We start from the raw sequence: 18630 nt of genomic DNA on the forward strand, positions 1-18630 counted from the left end.
GTCCTACACTCTGAATACATAGAGTGACTGGGAAAGGCTTCTAAGTCTGGATGTTACTTAGAAGAGCAAAGGAGACTGCTGGTACTCAATGTATTTGTAGGAAAAAGGGTGCCTACACTAGGGTGCCCAGTGTCTGGTAGAGTGAAGAAACGTTCAAGTAAAGCAGAACTTCCAATACGACATAATGGAAAATGCTAAGCGCTTTCGCTTCAGCAGGGCTTTTCAGGCCTTAGCTTGAGGCAAGGACTCACGTCAAGTTACCCTGTAGCTCTAGAGCATGACAGGAGGAACTCCCACCCATGCTAGGGAAGCACCGTGTTTCCTTAGAGAAACTCCTTTTCTTTCCAGAGGGCTGCCCACAGTGAATAGAGGCCAGTCAAAGCAGTGTTATTTAGGTATCTCAGGCTGGCATGGATAGAGATTTAAAATGGGAACGCAAGGCTTAGGCATTCAAGTCTTCTTTTCTGGTGAACATGCACCCGGACACCTTCTTTTATCTAAAAAGTCCAAAGAGACTCTAGCTACACTCTGGTCCCTTGCTGAATCAACTTTTCTTCACAGAGTGTTCTGCATATATGGAACTCCCTCATCCTTGGAACGTTCTACCAGTGCTATTGGGCCGAAGCCTAGTTTAAAGTCCTGCATTTTAACAGGAAAAACGGTGATTTGGTTCCAGTAGGAATGCAAGCCTCCTCTCTCCTGTAGGTATGGGGTCATTGGGTAAGAGTTCCTAGAGGTAGGCGAAGCAGATTGTGTATCTTTGTGAAGCTCCACAGAGGGCAATGAGGCAGACTTCCATGGCATGTAGGACATGAGAGAACAGATCCCTGGAGCTGTTGAAGAGCTGAGTCCACCTAGCTTCCTAAGGAAGGGTGCTGCGAGTTGCCCTACACTCTGATTACATAGAGTGACTGGGAAAGGCTCCTAGGTCTGGATGTTTCTTAGAAGAGCAAAGGAGACTGCTGGTACTCACTGTATTTGTAGGAAAAAGGGTGCCTACCCGAGTGTGCCTAGTGTCTGGTAAAGTGAAGAAACGTTCAAGTAATGCAGACCTTCGAATACGACATAATGGAAACTGCTAAGCGCTTTCGCTTCAGCAAGGCTTTTCAGGCCTTAGCTTGAGGCAAAGACTCACGTCAAGTTTCCCTGTAGCTCTAGAGCAGGACAGCAGGAGCTCCCACCCATGCTATGGAAGCACCGTGTTTCCTTAGAGAAAACTACTTCTCTTTCGTGAGGGCTGCCTACAAAGACCAGAAGCCAGGTAAAAACAGTGTTATTTAGGATTCTTCAGGGAAGCATGTTTAGAGATTTAACATGGGAAAGCAAGGCTTGTGCCTTCAGGTCTTCTTCTCCGGTTAAAATGCAGCCGAAACTCTTCTGATTTCTAACAAGTCAATAGAGACTCTAGCTACACCCTGGTCCCTTGCTGAATCAACTTTTCTTCACAGGGTTTTCGGCATGTATCGAACTCCCTCATTCTTGGAACGCTCTAGGTAACCCTTCGGGCCTAAACCTATTCTACAGTCCTGCAGTGCAACAGGAACAACTTTGCTTAGATTCCAGTAGGAATGCAACCTGCTTTCTCCTGTAGGTATGGGGTCCTTGGGTAAGAGTTCCTAGAAGAAGGCGAAGCAGATTGTGTTTCTTAGTGTTGCTCCAATGAGGGCAATGAGGCAGACTTCCATGGCATGTAGGTCGTGAGAGAACAGAATTCCTGGAGCTGTTGAAGAGCTGAGTCCACCTAACTTCCTAAGGAAGGGTGCAGCGAGTTGTCCTACACTCTGAATACATAGAGTGACTGGGAAAGGCTTCTAAGTCTGGATGTTACTTAGAAGAGCAAAGGAGACTGCTGGTACTCAATGTATTTGTAGGAAAAAGGGTGCCTACACTAGGGTGCCCAGTGTCTGGTAGAGTGAAGAAACGTTCAAGTAAAGCAGAACTTCCAATACGACATAATGGAAAATGCTAAGCGCTTTCGCTTCAGCAGGGCTTTTCAGGCCTTAGCTTGAGGCAAGGACTCACGTCAAGTTACCCTGTAGCTCTAGAGCATGACAGGAGGAACTCCCACCCATGCTAGGGAAGCACCGTGTTTCCTTAGAGAAACTCCTTTTCTTTCCAGAGGGCTGCCCACAGTGAATAGAGGCCAGTCAAAGCAGTGTTATTTAGGTATCTCAGGCTGGCATGGATAGAGATTTAAAATGGGAACGCAAGGCTTAGGCATTCAAGTCTTCTTTTCTGGTGAACATGCACCCGGACACCTTCTTTTATCTAAAAAGTCCAAAGAGACTCTAGCTACACTCTGGTCCCTTGCTGAATCAACTTTTCTTCACAGAGTGTTCTGCATATATGGAACTCCCTCATCCTTGGAACGTTCTACCAGTGCTATTGGGCCGAAGCCTAGTTTAAAGTCCTGCATTTTAACAGGAAAAACGGTGATTTGGTTCCAGTAGGAATGCAAGCCTCCTCTCTCCTGTAGGTATGGGGTCATTGGGTAAGAGTTCCTAGAGGTAAGCGAAGCAGATTGTGTATCTTTGTGAAGCTCCACAGAGGGCAATGAGGCAGACTTCCATGGCATGTAGGACATGAGAGAACAGATCCCTGGAGCTGTTGAAGAGCTGAGTCCACCTAGCTTCCTAAGGAAGGGTGCTGCGAGTTGCCCTACACTCTGATTACATAGAGTGACTGGGAAAGGCTCCTAGGTCTGGATGTTTCTTAGAAGAGCAAAGGAGACTGCTGGTACTCACTGTATTTGTAGGAAAAAGGGTGCCTACCCGAGTGTGCCTAGTGTCTGGTAAAGTGAAGAAACGTTCAAGTAATGCAGACCTTCGAATACGACATAATGGAAACTGCTAAGCGCTTTCGCTTCAGCAAGGCTTTTCAGGCCTTAGCTTGAGGCAAAGACTCACGTCAAGTTTCCCTGTAGCTCTAGAGCAGGACAGCAGGAGCTCCCACCCATGCTATGGAAGCACCGTGTTTCCTTAGAGAAAACTACTTCTCTTTCGTGAGGGCTGCCTACAAAGACCAGAAGCCAGGTAAAAACAGTGTTATTTAGGATTCTTCAGGGAAGCATGTTTAGAGATTTAACATGGGAAAGCAAGGCTTGTGCCTTCAGGTCTTCTTCTCCGGTTAAAATGCAGCCGAAACCCTTCTGATTTCTAACAAGTCAATAGAGACTCTAGCTACACCCTGGTCCCTTGCTGAATCAACTTTTCTTCACAGGGTTTTCTGCATGTATCGAACTCCCTCATTCTTGGAACGCTCTATGTAACCCTTCGGGCCTAAACCTATTCTAAAGTCCTGCAGTGTAACAGGAAAAACTTTGCTTAGATTCCAGTAGGAATGCAACCTGCTTTCTCCTGTCGGTATGGGGTCCTTGGGTAAGAGTTCCTAGAAGAAGGCGAAGCAGATTGTGTTTCTTAGTGTAGCTCCAATGAGGGCAATGAGGCAGACTTCCATGGCATGTAGGTCGTGAGAGAACAGAATTCCTGGAGCTGTTGAAGAGCTGAGTCCACCTAACTTCCTAAGGAAGGGTGCAGCGAGTTGTCCTACACTCTGAATACATAGAGTGACTGGGAAAGGCTTCTAAGTCTGGATGTTACTTAGAAGAGCAAAGGAGACTGCTGGTACTCAATGTATTTGTAGGAAAAAGGGTGCCTACACTAGGGTGCCTAGTGTCTGGTAGAGTGAAGAAACGTTCAAGTAAAGCAGAACTTCCAATACGACATAATGGAAAATGCTAAGCGCTTTCGCTTCAGCAGGGCTTTTCAGGCCTTAGCTTGAGGCAAGGACTCACGTCAAGTTACCCTGTAGCTCTAGAGCATGACAGGAGGAACTCCCACCCATGCTAGGGAAGCACCGTGTTTCCTTAGTGAAACTCCTTTTCTTTCCAGAGGGCTGCCCACAGTGAATAGAGGCCAGTCAAAGCAGTGTTATTTAGGTATCTCAGGCTGGCATGGATAGAGATTTAAAATGGGAACGCAAGGCTTAGGCATTCAAGTCTTCTTTTCTGGTGAACATGCACCCGGACACCTTCTTTTATCTAAAAAGTCCAAAGAGACTCTAGCTACACTCTGGTCCCTTGCTGAATCAACTTTTCTTCACAGAGTGTTCTGCATATATGGAAATCCCTCATCCTTGGAACGTTCTACCAAAGCTAAAGGGCCGAAGCCTAGTCTAAAGTCCTGCAGTGTAACAGGAAAAACGGTGATTTGGTTCCAGTAGGAATGCAAGCCTCCTTTCTCCTGTAGGTATGGGGTCATTGGGTAAGAGTTCCTAGAGGTAGGCGAAGCAGATTGTGTATCTTAGGGAAGCTCCAAAGAGGGCAATGAGGCAGATTCCATGGCATATAGGACGTGAGAGAACAGAATCCCTGGAACTGTTGAAGAGCTGAGTCTACCTAGCTTCCTAAGGAAGGGTGCAGCAAGTTGCCCTACACTCTGAATACATAGAGTGACTGGGAAAGGCTTCTAAGTCTGGATGTTACTTAGAAAGCAAAGGAGACTGCTGGTACTCACTGTATTTGTAGGAAAAAGGGTGCCTACACAAGGGTTCCTAGAGTCTGGAAACGTGAAGAAACGTTAAAGTAAAGCAGAACTTCGAATACGACATAATGGAAACTGCTAAGCGCTTTCGCTTCAGCAGGGCTTTTCAGGCCTTAGCTTGAGGCAAAGACTCACGTCAAGTTTCCCTGTAGCTCTAGAGCAGGAAAGCACGAGCTCCACCCATGCTATGGAAGCACCGTGTTTCCTTAGAGAAACTCCTTTTCTTTCCAGAGGGCAGCCCACAGTGAATAGAGGACTGTCAAAAACAGTGTTATTTAGGTATCTCAAGGCAGCCTGGATACAGATTTAAAATGGGAACGGAAGGCTTAGGCACTCAGGTCTTCTTTTCCGGTGAACATGACCCGGACACCTTCTTACATCTAAAAAGTCCAAAGAGACTCTAGCTACACCCTGGTCCCTTTCTGAATCACCTTTTCTTCACAGAGTGTTCTGCATATATGGCACTCCCTCATCCTTGGAACATTCTATGTATGCTATAGGGCCTAAGCCTATTCTAAAGTCCTGCAGTGTAAAAGGAAAAACTGTGCTTTGGTTCCAGTAGGAATGCAAGCCTCCTTTCTCCTGTAGGTATGGGGTCATTGGGTAAGAGTTCCTAGATGTAGGCGAAGCAGATTGTGTATCTTAGTGAAGCTCCACAGAGGGCAATGAGGCAGACTTCCATGGCATGTAGGACGTGAGAGAACAGAATCCCTGGAGCTGTTGAAGAGCTGAGTCCACCTAGCTTCCTAAGGAAGGGTGCAGCGAGTTGCCCTACACTCTGATTACCTAGAGTGACTGGGAAAGGCTTCTAGGTCTGGATGTTTCTTAGAAGAGCAAAGAAGACTGCTGGTACTCACTGTATTTGTACGAAAAAGGGGGCCTACACGAGGGTGCCTAGTGTCTGGTAAAGTGAAGAAACGTTCAAGTAATGCAGACCTTCGAATACGACATAATGGAAACTGCTAAGCGCTTTCGCTTCAGCAAGGCTTTTCAGGCCTTAGCTTGAGGCAAAGACTCATGTCAAGTTTCCCTGTAGCTCTAGAGCATGACAGCAGGAGCTCCCACCCATTCTATGGAAGCACCGTGTTTCCTTAGAGAAAACTACTTCTCTTTCGTGAGGGCTACCTACAGTGACCAGAAGCCAGGTAAAAACAGTGTTATTTAGGATTCTTCAGGGAAGCATGTTTAGATATTTAACATGGGAAAGCAAGGCTTGTGCCATCAGGTCTTCTTCTCCGGTTAAAATGCAGCCGAAACCCTTCTGATTTCTAACAAGTCAATAGAGACTCTAGCTACACCCTGGTCCCTTGCTGAATCAACTTTTCTTCACAGGGTTTTCTGCATGTATCGAACTCCCTCATTCTTGGAACGCTCTATGTAACCCTTCGGGCCTAAACCTATTCTAAAGTCCTGCAGTGTAACAGGAAAAACTTTGCTTAGATTCCAGTAGGAATGCAACCTGCTTTCTCCTGTAGGTATGGGGTCCTTGGGTAAGAGTTCCTAGAAGAAGGCGAAGCAGATTGTGTTTCTTAGTGTAGCTCCAATGAGGGCAATGAGGCAGACTTCCATGGCATGTAGGTCGTGAGAGAACAGAATTCCTGGAGCTGTTGAAGAGATGAGTCCACCTAACTTCCTAAGGAAGGGTGCAGCGAGTTGTCCTACACTCTGAATACATAGAGTGACTGGGAAAGGCTTCTAAGTCTGGATGTTACTTAGAAGGGCAAAGGAGACTGCTGGTACTCAATGTATTTGTAGGAAAAAGGGTGCCTACACTAGGGTGCCTAGTGTCTGGTAGAGTGAAGAAACGTTCAAGTAAAGCAGATTTCCAATACGACATAATGGAAAATGCTAAGCGCTTTCGCTTCAGCAGGGCTTTTCAGGCCTTAGCTTGAGGCAAGGACTCACGTCAAGTTACCCTGTAGCTCTAGAGCATGACAGGAGGAACTCCCACCCATGCTAGGGAAGCACCGTGTTTCCTTAGAGAAACTCCTTTTCTTTCCAGAGGGCTGCCCACAGTGAATAGAGGCCAGTCAAAGCAGTGTTATTTAGTTATCTCAGGCTGGCATGGATAGAGATTTTAAATGGGAACGCAAGGCTTAGGCATTCAAGTCTTCTTTTCTGGTGAACATGCAGCCGGACACCTTCTTTTATCTAAAAAGTCCAAAGAGACTCTAGCTACACTCTGGTCCCTTGCTGAATCAACTTTTCTTCACAGAGTGTTCTGCATATATGGAACTCCCTCATCCTTGGAACGTTCTACCAGTGCTATTGGGCCGAAGCCTCGTTTAAAGTCCTGCATTTTAACAGGAAAAACGGTGATTTGGTTCCAGTAGGAATGCAAGCCTCCTCTCTCCTGTAGGTATGGGGTCATTGGGTAAGAGTTCCTAGAGGTAGGCGAAGCAGATTGTGTATCTCTGTGAAGCTCCACAGAGGGCAATGAGGCAGACTTCCATGGCATGTAGGACATGAGAGAACAGATCCCTGGAGCTGTTGAAGAGCTGAGTCCACCTAGCTTCCTAAGGAAGGGTGCTGCGAGTTGCCCTACACTCTGATTACATAGAGTGACTGGGAAAGGCTCCTAGGTCTGGATGTTTCTTAGAAGAGCAAAGGAGACTGCTGGTACTCACTGTATTTGTACGAAAAAGGGTGCCTACCCGAGTGTGCCTAGTGTCTGGTAAAGTGAAGAAACGTTCAAGTAATGCAGACCTTCGAATACGACATAATGGAAACTGCTAAGCGCTTTCGCTTCAGCAAGGCTTTTCAGGCCTTAGCTTGAGGCAAAGACTCACGTCAAGTTGCCCTGTAGCTCTAGAGCAGGACAGCAGGAGCTCCCACCCATGCTATGGAAGCACCGTGTTTCCTTAGAGAAAACTACTTCTCTTTCGTGAGGGCTGCCTACAAAGACCAGAAGCCAGGTAAAAACAGTGTTATTTAGGATTCTTCAGGGAAGCATGTTTAGAGATTTAACATGGGAAAGCAAGGCTTGTGCCTTCAGGTCTTCTTCTCCGGTTAAAATGCAGCCGAAATCCTTCTGATTTCTAACAAGTCAATAGAGACTCTAGCTACACCCTGGTCCCTTGCTGAATCAACTTTTCTTCACAGGGTTTTCTGCATGTATCGAACTCCCTCATTCTTGGAACGCTCTAGGTAACCCTTCGGGCCTAAACCTATTCTAAAGTCCTGCAGTGCAACAGGAACAACTTTGCTTAGATTCCAGTAGGAATGCAACCTGCTTTCTCCTGTAGGTATGGGGTCCTTGGGTAAGAGTTCCTAGAAGAAGGCGAAGCAGATTGTGTTTCTTAGTGTTGCTCCAATGAGGGCAATGAGGCAGACTTCCATGGCATGTAGGTCGTGAGAGAACAGAATTCCTGGAGCTGTTGAAGAGCTGAGTCCACCTAACTTCCTAAGGAAGGGTGCAGCGAGTTGTCCTACACTCTGAATACATAGAGTGACTGGGAAAGGCTTCTAAGTCTGGATGTTACTTAGAAGAGCAAAGGAGACTGCTGCTACTCAATGTATTTGTAGGAAAAAGGGTGCCTACACTAGGGTGCCCAGTGTCTGGTAGAGTGAAGAAACGTTCAAGTAAAGCAGAACTTCCAATACGACATAATGGAAAATGCTAAGCGCTTTCGCTTCAGCAGGGCTTTTCAGGCCTTAGCTTGAGGCAAGGACTCACGTCAAGTTACCCTGTAGCTCTAGAGCATGACAGGAGGAACTCCCACCCATGCTAGGGAAGCACCGTGTTTCCTTAGAGAAACTCCTTTTCTTTCCAGAGGGCTGCCCACAGTGAATAGAGGCCAGTCAAAGCAGTGTTATTTAGGTATCTCAGGCTGGCATGGATAGAGATTTAAAATGGGAACGCAAGGCTTAGGCATTCAAGTCTTCTTTTCTGGTGAACATGCACCCGGACACCTTCTTTTATCTAAAAAGTCCAAAGAGACTCTAGCTACACTCTGGTCCCTTGCTGAATCAACTTTTCTTCACAGAGTGTTCTGCATATATGGAACTCCCTCATCCTTGGAACGTTCTACCAGTGCTATTGGGCCGAAGCCTAGTTTAAAGTCCTGCATTTTAACAGGAAAAACGGTGATTTGGTTCCAGTAGGAATGCAAGCCTCCTCTCTCCTGTAGGTATGGGGTCATTGGGTAAGAGTTCCTAGAGGTAGGCGAAGCAGATTGTGTATCTTTGTGAAGCTCCACAGAGGGCAATGAGGCAGACTTCCATGGCATGTAGGACATGAGAGAACAGATCCCTGGAGCTGTTGAAGAGCTGAGTCCACCTAGCTTCCTAAGGAAGGGTGCTGCGAGTTGCCCTACACTCTGATTACATAGAGTGACTGGGAAAGGCTCCTAGGTCTGGATGTTTCTTAGAAGAGCAAAGGAGACTGCTGGTACTCACTGTATTTGTACGAAAAAGGGTGCCTACCCGAGTGTGCCTAGTGTCTGGTAAAGTGAAGAAACGTTCAAGTAATGCAGACCTTCGAATACGACATAATGGAAACTGCTAAGCGCTTTCGCTTCAGCAAGGCTTTTCAGGCCTTAGCTTGAGGCAAAGACTCACGTCAAGTTTCCCTGTAGCTCTAGAGCAGGACAGCAGGAGCTCCCACCCATGCTATGGAAGCACCGTGTTTCCTTAGAGAAAACTACTTCTCTTTCGTGAGGGCTGCCTACAAAGACCAGAAGCCAGGTAAAAACAGTGTTATTTAGGATTCTTCAGGGAAGCATGTTTAGAGATTTAACATGGGAAAGCAAGGCTTGTGCCTTCAGGTCTTCTTCTCCGGTTAAAATGCAGCCGAAACCCTTCTGATTTCTAACAAGTCAATAGAGACTCTAGCTACACCCTGGTCCCTTGCTGAATCAACTTTTCTTCACAGGGTTTTCGGCATGTATCGAACTCCCTCATTCTTGGAACGCTCTAGGTAACCCTTCGGGCCTAAACCTATTCTAAAGTCCTGCAGTGCAACAGGAACAACTTTGCTTAGATTCCAGTAGGAATGCAACCTGCTTTCTCCTGTAGGTATGGGGTCCTTGGGTAAGAGTTCCTAGAAGAAGGCGAAGCAGATTGTGTTTCTTAGTGTTGCTCCAATGAGGGCAATGAGGCAGACTTCCATGGCATGTAGGTCGTGAGAGAACAGAATTCCTGGAGCTGTTGAAGAGCTGAGTCCACCTAACTTCCTAAGGAAGGGTGCAGCGAGTTGTCCTACACTCTGAATACATAGAGTGACTGGGAAAGGCTTCTAAGTCTGGATGTTACTTAGAAGAGCAAAGGAGACTGCTGGTACTCAATGTATTTGTAGGAAAAAGGGTGCCTACACTAGGGTGCCCAGTGTCTGGTAGAGTGAAGAAACGTTCAAGTAAAGCAGAACTTCCAATACGACATAATGGAAAATGCTAAGCGCTTTCGCTTCAGCAGGGCTTTTCAGGCCTTAGCTTGAGGCAAGGACTCACGTCAAGTTACCCTGTAGCTCTAGAGCATGACAGGAGGAACTCCCACCCATGCTAGGGAAGCACCGTGTTTCCTTAGAGAAACTCCTTTTCTTTCCAGAGGGCTGCCCACAGTGAATAGAGGCCAGTCAAAGCAGTGTTATTTAGGTATCTCAGGCTGGCATGGATAGAGATTTAAAATGGGAACGCAAGGCTTAGGCATTCAAGTCTTCTTTTCTGGTGAACATGCACCCGGACACCTTCTTTTATCTAAAAAGTCCAAAGAGACTCTAGCTACACTCTGGTCCCTTGCTGAATCAACTTTTCTTCACAGAGTGTTCTGCATATATGGAACTCCCTCATCCTTGGAACGTTCTACCAGTGCTATTGGGCCGAAGCCTAGTTTAAAGTCCTGCATTTTAACAGGAAAAACGGTGATTTGGTTCCAGTAGGAATGCAAGCCTCCTCTCTCCTGTAGGTATGGGGTCATTGGGTAAGAGTTCCTAGAGGTAGGCGAAGCAGATTGTGTATCTTTGTGAAGCTCCACAGAGGGCAATGAGGCAGACTTCCATGGCATGTAGGACATGAGAGAACAGATCCCTGGAGCTGTTGAAGAGCTGAGTCCACCTAGCTTCCTAAGGAAGGGTGCTGCGAGTTGCCCTACACTCTGATTACATAGAGTGACTGGGAAAGGCTCCTAGGTCTGGATGTTTCTTAGAAGAGCAAAGGAGACTGCTGGTACTCACTGTATTTGTAGGAAAAAGGGTGCCTACCCGAGTGTGCCTAGTGTCTGGTAAAGTGAAGAAACGTTCAAGTAATGCAGACCTTCGAATACGACATAATGGAAACTGCTAAGCGCTTTCGCTTCAGCAAGGCTTTTCAGGCCTTAGCTTGAGGCAAAGACTCACGTCAAGTTTCCCTGTAGCTCTAGAGCAGGACAGCAGGAGCTCCCACCCATGCTATGGAAGCACCGTGTTTCCTTAGAGAAAACTACTTCTCTTTCGTGAGGGCTGCCTACAAAGACCAGAAGCCAGGTAAAAACAGTGTTATTTAGGATTCTTCAGGGAAGCATGTTTAGAGATTTAACATGGGAAAGCAAGGCTTGTGCCTTCAGGTCTTCTTCTCCGGTTAAAATGCAGCCGAAACTCTTCTGATTTCTAACAAGTCAATAGAGACTCTAGCTACACCCTGGTCCCTTGCTGAATCAACTTTTCTTCACAGGGTTTTCGGCATGTATCGAACTCCCTCATTCTTGGAACGCTCTAGGTAACCCTTCGGGCCTAAACCTATTCTACAGTCCTGCAGTGCAACAGGAACAACTTTGCTTAGATTCCAGTAGGAATGCAACCTGCTTTCTCCTGTAGGTATGGGGTCCTTGGGTAAGAGTTCCTAGAAGAAGGCGAAGCAGATTGTGTTTCTTAGTGTTGCTCCAATGAGGGCAATGAGGCAGACTTCCATGGCATGTAGGTCGTGAGAGAACAGAATTCCTGGAGCTGTTGAAGAGCTGAGTCCACCTAACTTCCTAAGGAAGGGTGCAGCGAGTTGTCCTACACTCTGAATACATAGAGTGACTGGGAAAGGCTTCTAAGTCTGGATGTTACTTAGAAGAGCAAAGGAGACTGCTGGTACTCAATGTATTTGTAGGAAAAAGGGTGCCTACACTAGGGTGCCCAGTGTCTGGTAGAGTGAAGAAACGTTCAAGTAAAGCAGAACTTCCAATACGACATAATGGAAAATGCTAAGCGCTTTCGCTTCAGCAGGGCTTTTCAGGCCTTAGCTTGAGGCAAGGACTCACGTCAAGTTACCCTGTAGCTCTAGAGCATGACAGGAGGAACTCCCACCCATGCTAGGGAAGCACCGTGTTTCCTTAGAGAAACTCCTTTTCTTTCCAGAGGGCTGCCCACAGTGAATAGAGGCCAGTCAAAGCAGTGTTATTTAGGTATCTCAGGCTGGCATGGATAGAGATTTAAAATGGGAACGCAAGGCTTAGGCATTCAAGTCTTCTTTTCTGGTGAACATGCACCCGGACACCTTCTTTTATCTAAAAAGTCCAAAGAGACTCTAGCTACACTCTGGTCCCTTGCTGAATCAACTTTTCTTCACAGAGTGTTCTGCATATATGGAACTCCCTCATCCTTGGAACGTTCTACCAGTGCTATTGGGCCGAAGCCTAGTTTAAAGTCCTGCATTTTAACAGGAAAAACGGTGATTTGGTTCCAGTAGGAATGCAAGCCTCCTCTCTCCTGTAGGTATGGGGTCATTGGGTAAGAGTTCCTAGAGGTAAGCGAAGCAGATTGTGTATCTTTGTGAAGCTCCACAGAGGGCAATGAGGCAGACTTCCATGGCATGTAGGACATGAGAGAACAGATCCCTGGAGCTGTTGAAGAGCTGAGTCCACCTAGCTTCCTAAGGAAGGGTGCTGCGAGTTGCCCTACACTCTGATTACATAGAGTGACTGGGAAAGGCTCCTAGGTCTGGATGTTTCTTAGAAGAGCAAAGGAGACTGCTGGTACTCACTGTATTTGTAGGAAAAAGGGTGCCTACCCGAGTGTGCCTAGTGTCTGGTAAAGTGAAGAAACGTTCAAGTAATGCAGACCTTCGAATACGACATAATGGAAACTGCTAAGCGCTTTCGCTTCAGCAAGGCTTTTCAGGCCTTAGCTTGAGGCAAAGACTCACGTCAAGTTTCCCTGTAGCTCTAGAGCAGGACAGCAGGAGCTCCCACCCATGCTATGGAAGCACCGTGTTTCCTTAGAGAAAACTACTTCTCTTTCGTGAGGGCTGCCTACAAAGACCAGAAGCCAGGTAAAAACAGTGTTATTTAGGATTCTTCAGGGAAGCATGTTTAGAGATTTAACATGGGAAAGCAAGGCTTGTGCCTTCAGGTCTTCTTCTCCGGTTAAAATGCAGCCGAAACCCTTCTGATTTCTAACAAGTCAATAGAGACTCTAGCTACACCCTGGTCCCTTGCTGAATCAACTTTTCTTCACAGGGTTTTCGGCATGTATCGAACTCCCTCATTCTTGGAACGCTCTAGGTAACCCTTCGGGCCTAAACCTCTTCTAAAGTCCTGCAGTGCAACAGGAACAACTTTGCTTAGATTCCAGTAGGAATGCAACCTGCTTTCTCCTGTAGGTATGGGGTCCTTGGGTAAGAGTTCCTAGAAGGAGGCGAAGCAGATTGTGTTTCTTAGTGTTGCTCCAATGAGGGCAATGAGGCAGACTTCCATGGCATGTAGGTCGTGAGAGAACAGAATTCCTGGAGCTGTTGAAGAGCTGAGTCCACCTAACTTCCTAAGGAAGGGTGCAGCGAGTTGTCCTACACTCTGAATACATAGAGTGACTGGGAAAGGCTTCTAAGTCTGGATGTTACTTAGAAGAGCAAAGGAGACTGCTGGTACTCAATGTATTTGTAGGAAAAAGGGTGCCTACACTAGGGTGCCCAGTGTCTGGTAGAGTGAAGAAACGTTCAAGTAAAGCAGAACTTCCAATACGACATAATGGAAAATGCTAAGCGCTTTCGCTTCAGCAGGGCTTTTCAGGCCTTAGCTTGAGGCAAGGACTCACGTCAAGTTACCCTGTAGCTCTAGAGCATGACAGGAGGAACTCCCACCCATGCTAGGGAAGCACCGTGTTTCCTTAGAGAAACTCCTTTTCTTTCCAGAGGGCTGCCCACAGTGAATAGAGGCCAGTCAAAGCAGTGTTATTTAGGTATCTCAGGCTGGCATGGATAGAGATTTAAAATGGGAACGCAAGGCTTAGGCATTCAAGTCTTCTTTTCTGGTGAACATGCACCCGGACACCTTCTTTTATCTAAAAAGTCCAAAGAGACTCTAGCTACACTCTGGTCCCTTGCTGAATCAACTTTTCTTCACAGAGTGTTCTGCATATATGGAACTCCCTCATCCTTGGAACGTTCTACCAGTGCTATTGGGCCGAAGCCTATTTTAAAGTCCTGCATTTTAACAGGAAAAACGGTGATTTGGTTCCAGTAGGAATGCAAGCCTCCTCTCTCCTGTAGGTATGGGGTCATTGGGTAAGAGTTCCTAGAGGTAGGCGAAGCAGATTGTGTATCTTTGTGAAGCTCCACAGAGGGCAATGAGGCAGACTTCCATGGCATGTAGGACATGAGAGAACAGATCCCTGGAGCTGTTGAAGAGCTGAGTCCACCTAGCTTCCTAAGGAAGGGTGCTGCGAGTTGCCCTACACTCTGATTACATAGAGTGACTGGGAAAGGCTCCTAGGTCTGGATGTTTCTTAGAAGAGCAAAGGAGACTGCTGGTACTCACTGTATTTGTAGGAAAAAGGGTGCCTACCCGAGTGTGCCTAGTGTCTGGTAAAGTGAAGAAACATTCAAGTAATGCAGACCTTCGAATACGACATAATGGAAACTGCTAAGCGCTTTCGCTTCAGCAAGGCTTTTCAGGCCTTAGCTTGAGGCAAAGACTCACGTCAAGTTTCCCTGTAGCTCTAGAGCAGGACAGCAGGAGCTCCCACCCATGCTATGGAAGCACCGTGTTTCCTTAGAGAAAACTACTTCTCTTTCGTGAGGGCTGCCTACAAAGACCAGAAGCCAGGTTAAAACAGTGTTATTTAGGATTCTTCAGGGAAGCATGTTTAGAGATTTAACATGGGAAAGCAAGGCTTGTGCCTTCAGGTCTTCTTCTCCGGTTAAAATGCAGCCGAAACCCTTCTGATTTCTAACAAGTCAATAGAGACTCTAGCTACACCCTGGTCCCTTGCTGAATCAACTTTTCTTCACAGGGTTTTCGGCATGTATCGAACTCCCTCATTCTTGGAACGCTCTAGGTAACCCTTCGGGCCTAAACCTATTCTAAAGTCCTGCAGTGCAACAGGAACAACTTTGCTTAGATTCCAGTAGGAATGCAACCTGCTTTCTCCTGTAGGTATGGGGTCCTTGGGTAAGAGTTCCTAGAAGAAGGCGAAGCAGATTGTGTTTCTTAGTGTTGCTCCAATGAGGGCAATGAGGCAGACTTCCATGGCATGTAGGTCGTGAGAGAACAGAATTCCTGGAGCTGTTGAAGAGCTGAGTCCACCTAACTTCCTAAGGAAGGGTGCAGCGAGTTGTCCTACACTCTGAATACATAGAGTGACTGGGAAAGGCTTCTAAGTCTGGATGTTACTTAGAAGAGCAAAGGAGACTGCTGGTACTCAATGTATTTGTAGGAAAAAGGGTGCCTACACTAGGGTGCCCAGTGTCTGGTAGAGTGAAGAAACGTTCAAGTAAAGCAGAACTTCCAATACGACATAATGGAAAATGCTAAGCGCTTTCGCTTCAGCAGGGCTTTTCAGGCCTTAGCTTGAGGCAAGGACTCACGTCAAGTTACCCTGTAGCTCTAGAGCATGACAGGAGGAACTCCCACCCATGCTAGGGAAGCACCGTGTTTCCTTAGAGAAACTCCTTTTCTTTCCAGAGGGCTGCCCACAGTGAATAGAGGCCAGTCAAAGCAGTGTTATTTAGGTATCTCAGGCTGGCATGGATAGAGATTTAAAATGGGAACGCAAGGCTTAGGCATTCAAGTCTTCTTTTCTGGTGAACATGCACCCGGACACCTTCTTTTATCTAAAAAGTCCAAAGAGACTCTAGCTACACTCTGGTCCCTTGCTGAATCAACTTTTCTTCACAGAGTGTTCTGCATATATGGAACTCCCTCATCCTTGGAACGTTCTACCAGTGCTATTGGGCCGAAGCCTAGTTTAAAGTCCTGCATTTTAACAGGAAAAACGGTGATTTGGTTCCAGTAGGAATGCAAGCCTCCTCTCTCCTGTAGGTATGGGGTCATTGGGTAAGAGTTCCTAGAGGTAGGCGAAGCAGATTGTGTATCTTTGTGAAGCTCCACAGAGGGCAATGAGGCAGACTTCCATGGCATGTAGGACATGAGAGAACAGATCCCTGGAGCTGTTGAAGAGCTGAGTCCACCTAGCTTCCTAAGGAAGGGTGCTGCGAGTTGCCCTACACTCTGATTACATAGAGTGACTGGGAAAGGCTCCTAGGTCTGGATGTTTCTTAGAAGAGCAAAGGAGACTGCTGGTACTCACTGTATTTGTACGAAAAAGGGTGCCTACCCGAGTGTGCCTAGTGTCTGGTAAAGTGAAGAAACGTTCAAGTAATGCAGACCTTCGAATACGACATAATGGAAACTGCTAAGCGCTTTCGCTTCAGCAAGGCTTTTCAGGCCTTAGCTTGAGGCAAAGACTCACGTCAAGTTTCCCTGTAGCTCTAGAGCAGGACAGCAGGAGCTCCCACCCATGCTATGGAAGCACCGTGTTTCCTTAGAGAAAACTACTTCTCTTTCGTGAGGGCTGCCTACAAAGACCAGAAGCCAGGTAAAAACAGTGTTATTTAGGATTCTTCAGGGAAGCATGTTTAGAGATTTAACATGGGAAAGCAAGGCTTGTGCCTTCAGGTCTTCTTCTCCGGTTAAAATGCAGCCGAAACCCTTCTGATTTCTAACAAGTCAATAGAGACTCTAGCTACACCCTGGTCCCTTGCTGAATCAACTTTTCTTCACAGGGTTTTCGGCATGTATCGAACTCCCTCATTCTTGGAACGCTCTAGGTAACCCTTCGGGCCTAAACCTATTCTAAAGCCCTGCAGTGCAACAGGAACAACTTTGCTTAGATTCCAGTAGGAATGCAACCTGCTTTCTCCTGTAGGTATGGGGTCCTTGGGTAAGAGTTCCTAGAAGAAGGCGAAGCAGATTGTGTTTCTTAGTGTTGCTCCAATGAGGGCAATGAGGCAGACTTCCATGGCATGTAGGTCGTGAGAGAACAGAATTCCTGGAGCTGTTGAAGAGCTGAGTCCACCTAACTTCCTAAGGAAGGGTGCAGCGAGTTGTCCTACACTCTGAATACATAGAGTGACTGGGAAAGGCTTCTAAGTCTGGATGTTACTTAGAAGAGCAAAGGAGACTGCTGGTACTCAATGTATTTGTAGGAAAAAGGGTGCCTACACTAGGGTGCCCAGTGTCTGGTAGAGTGAAGAAACGTTCAAGTAAAGCAGAACTTCCAATACGACATAATGGAAAATGCTAAGCGCTTTCGCTTCAGCAGGGCTTTTCAGGCCTTAGCTTGAGGCAAGGACTCACGTCAAGTTACCCTGTAGCTCTAGAGCATGACAGGAGGAACTCCCACCCATGCTAGGGAAGCACCGTGTTTCCTTAGAGAAACTCCTTTTCTTTCCAGAGGGCTGCCCACAGTGAATAGAGGCCAGTCAAAGCAGTGTTATTTAGGTATCTCAGGCTGGCATGGATAGAGATTTAAAATGGGAACGCAAGGCTTAGGCATTCAAGTCTTCTTTTCTGGTGAACATGCACCCGGACACCTTCTTTTATCTAAAAAGTCCAAAGAGACTCTAGCTACACTCTGGTCCCTTGCTGAATCAACTTTTCTTCACAGAGTGTTCTGCATATATGGAACTCCCTCATCCTTGGAACGTTCTACCAGTGCTATTGGGCCGAAGCCTAGTTTAAAGTCCTGCATTTTAACAGGAAAAACGGTGATTTGGTTCCAGTAGGAATGCAAGCCTCCTCTCTCCTGTAGGTATGGGGTCATTGGGTAAGAGTTCCTAGAGGTAGGCGAAGCAGATTGTGTATCTTTGTGAAGCTCCACAGAGGGCAATGAGGCAGACTTCCATGGCATGTAGGACATGAGAGAACAGATCCCTGGAGCTGTTGAAGAGCTGAGTCCACCTAGCTTCCTAAGGAAGGGTGCTGCGAGTTGCCCTACACTCTGATTACATAGAGTGACTGGGAAAGGCTCCTAGGTCTGGATGTTTCTTAGAAGAGCAAAGGAGACTGCTGGTACTCACTGTATTTGTAGGAAAAAGGGTGCCTACCCGAGTGTGCCTAGTGTCTGGTAAAGTGAAGAAACGTTCAAGTAATGCAGACCTTCGAATACGACATAATGGAAACTGCTAAGCGCTTTCGCTTCAGCAAGGCTTTTCAGGCCTTAGCTTGAGGCAAAGACTCACGTCAAGTTTCCCTGTAGCTCTAGAGCAGGACAGCAGGAGCTCCCACCCATGCTATGGAAGCACCGTGTTTCCTTAGAGAAAACTACTTCTCTTTCGTGAGGGCTGCCTACAAAGACCAGAAGCCAGGTAAAAACAGTGTTATTTAGGATTCTTCAGGGAAGCATGTTTAGAGATTTAACATGGGAAAGCAAGGCTTGTGCCTTCAGGTCTTCTTCTCCGGTTAAAATGCAGCCGAAACCCTTCTGATTTCTAACAAGTCAATAGAGACTCTAGCTACACCCTGGTCCCTTGCTGAATCAACTTTTCTTCACAGGGTTTTCGGCATGTATCGAACTCCCTCATTCTTGGAACGCTCTAGGTAACCCTTCGGGCCTAAACCTATTCTACAGTCCTGCAGTGCAACAGGAACAACTTTGCTTAGATTCCAGTAGGAATGCAACCTGCTTTCTCCTGTAGGTATGGGGTCCTTGGGTAAGAGTTCCTAGAAGAAGGCGAAGCAGATTGTGTTTCTTAGTGTTGCTCCAATGAGGGCAATGAGGCAGACTTCCATGGCATGTAGGTCGTGAGAGAACAGAATTCCTGGAGCTGTTGAAGAGCTGAGTCCACCTAACTTCCTAAGGAAGGGTGCAGCGAGTTGTCCTACACTCTGAATACATAGAGTGACTGGGAAAGGC

Source organism: Balaenoptera physalus, assembly GCF_965194825.1.
Source record: "Balaenoptera physalus genome assembly, chromosome: 21".
NCBI lineage: Eukaryota > Metazoa > Chordata > Mammalia > Artiodactyla > Balaenopteridae > Balaenoptera > Balaenoptera physalus.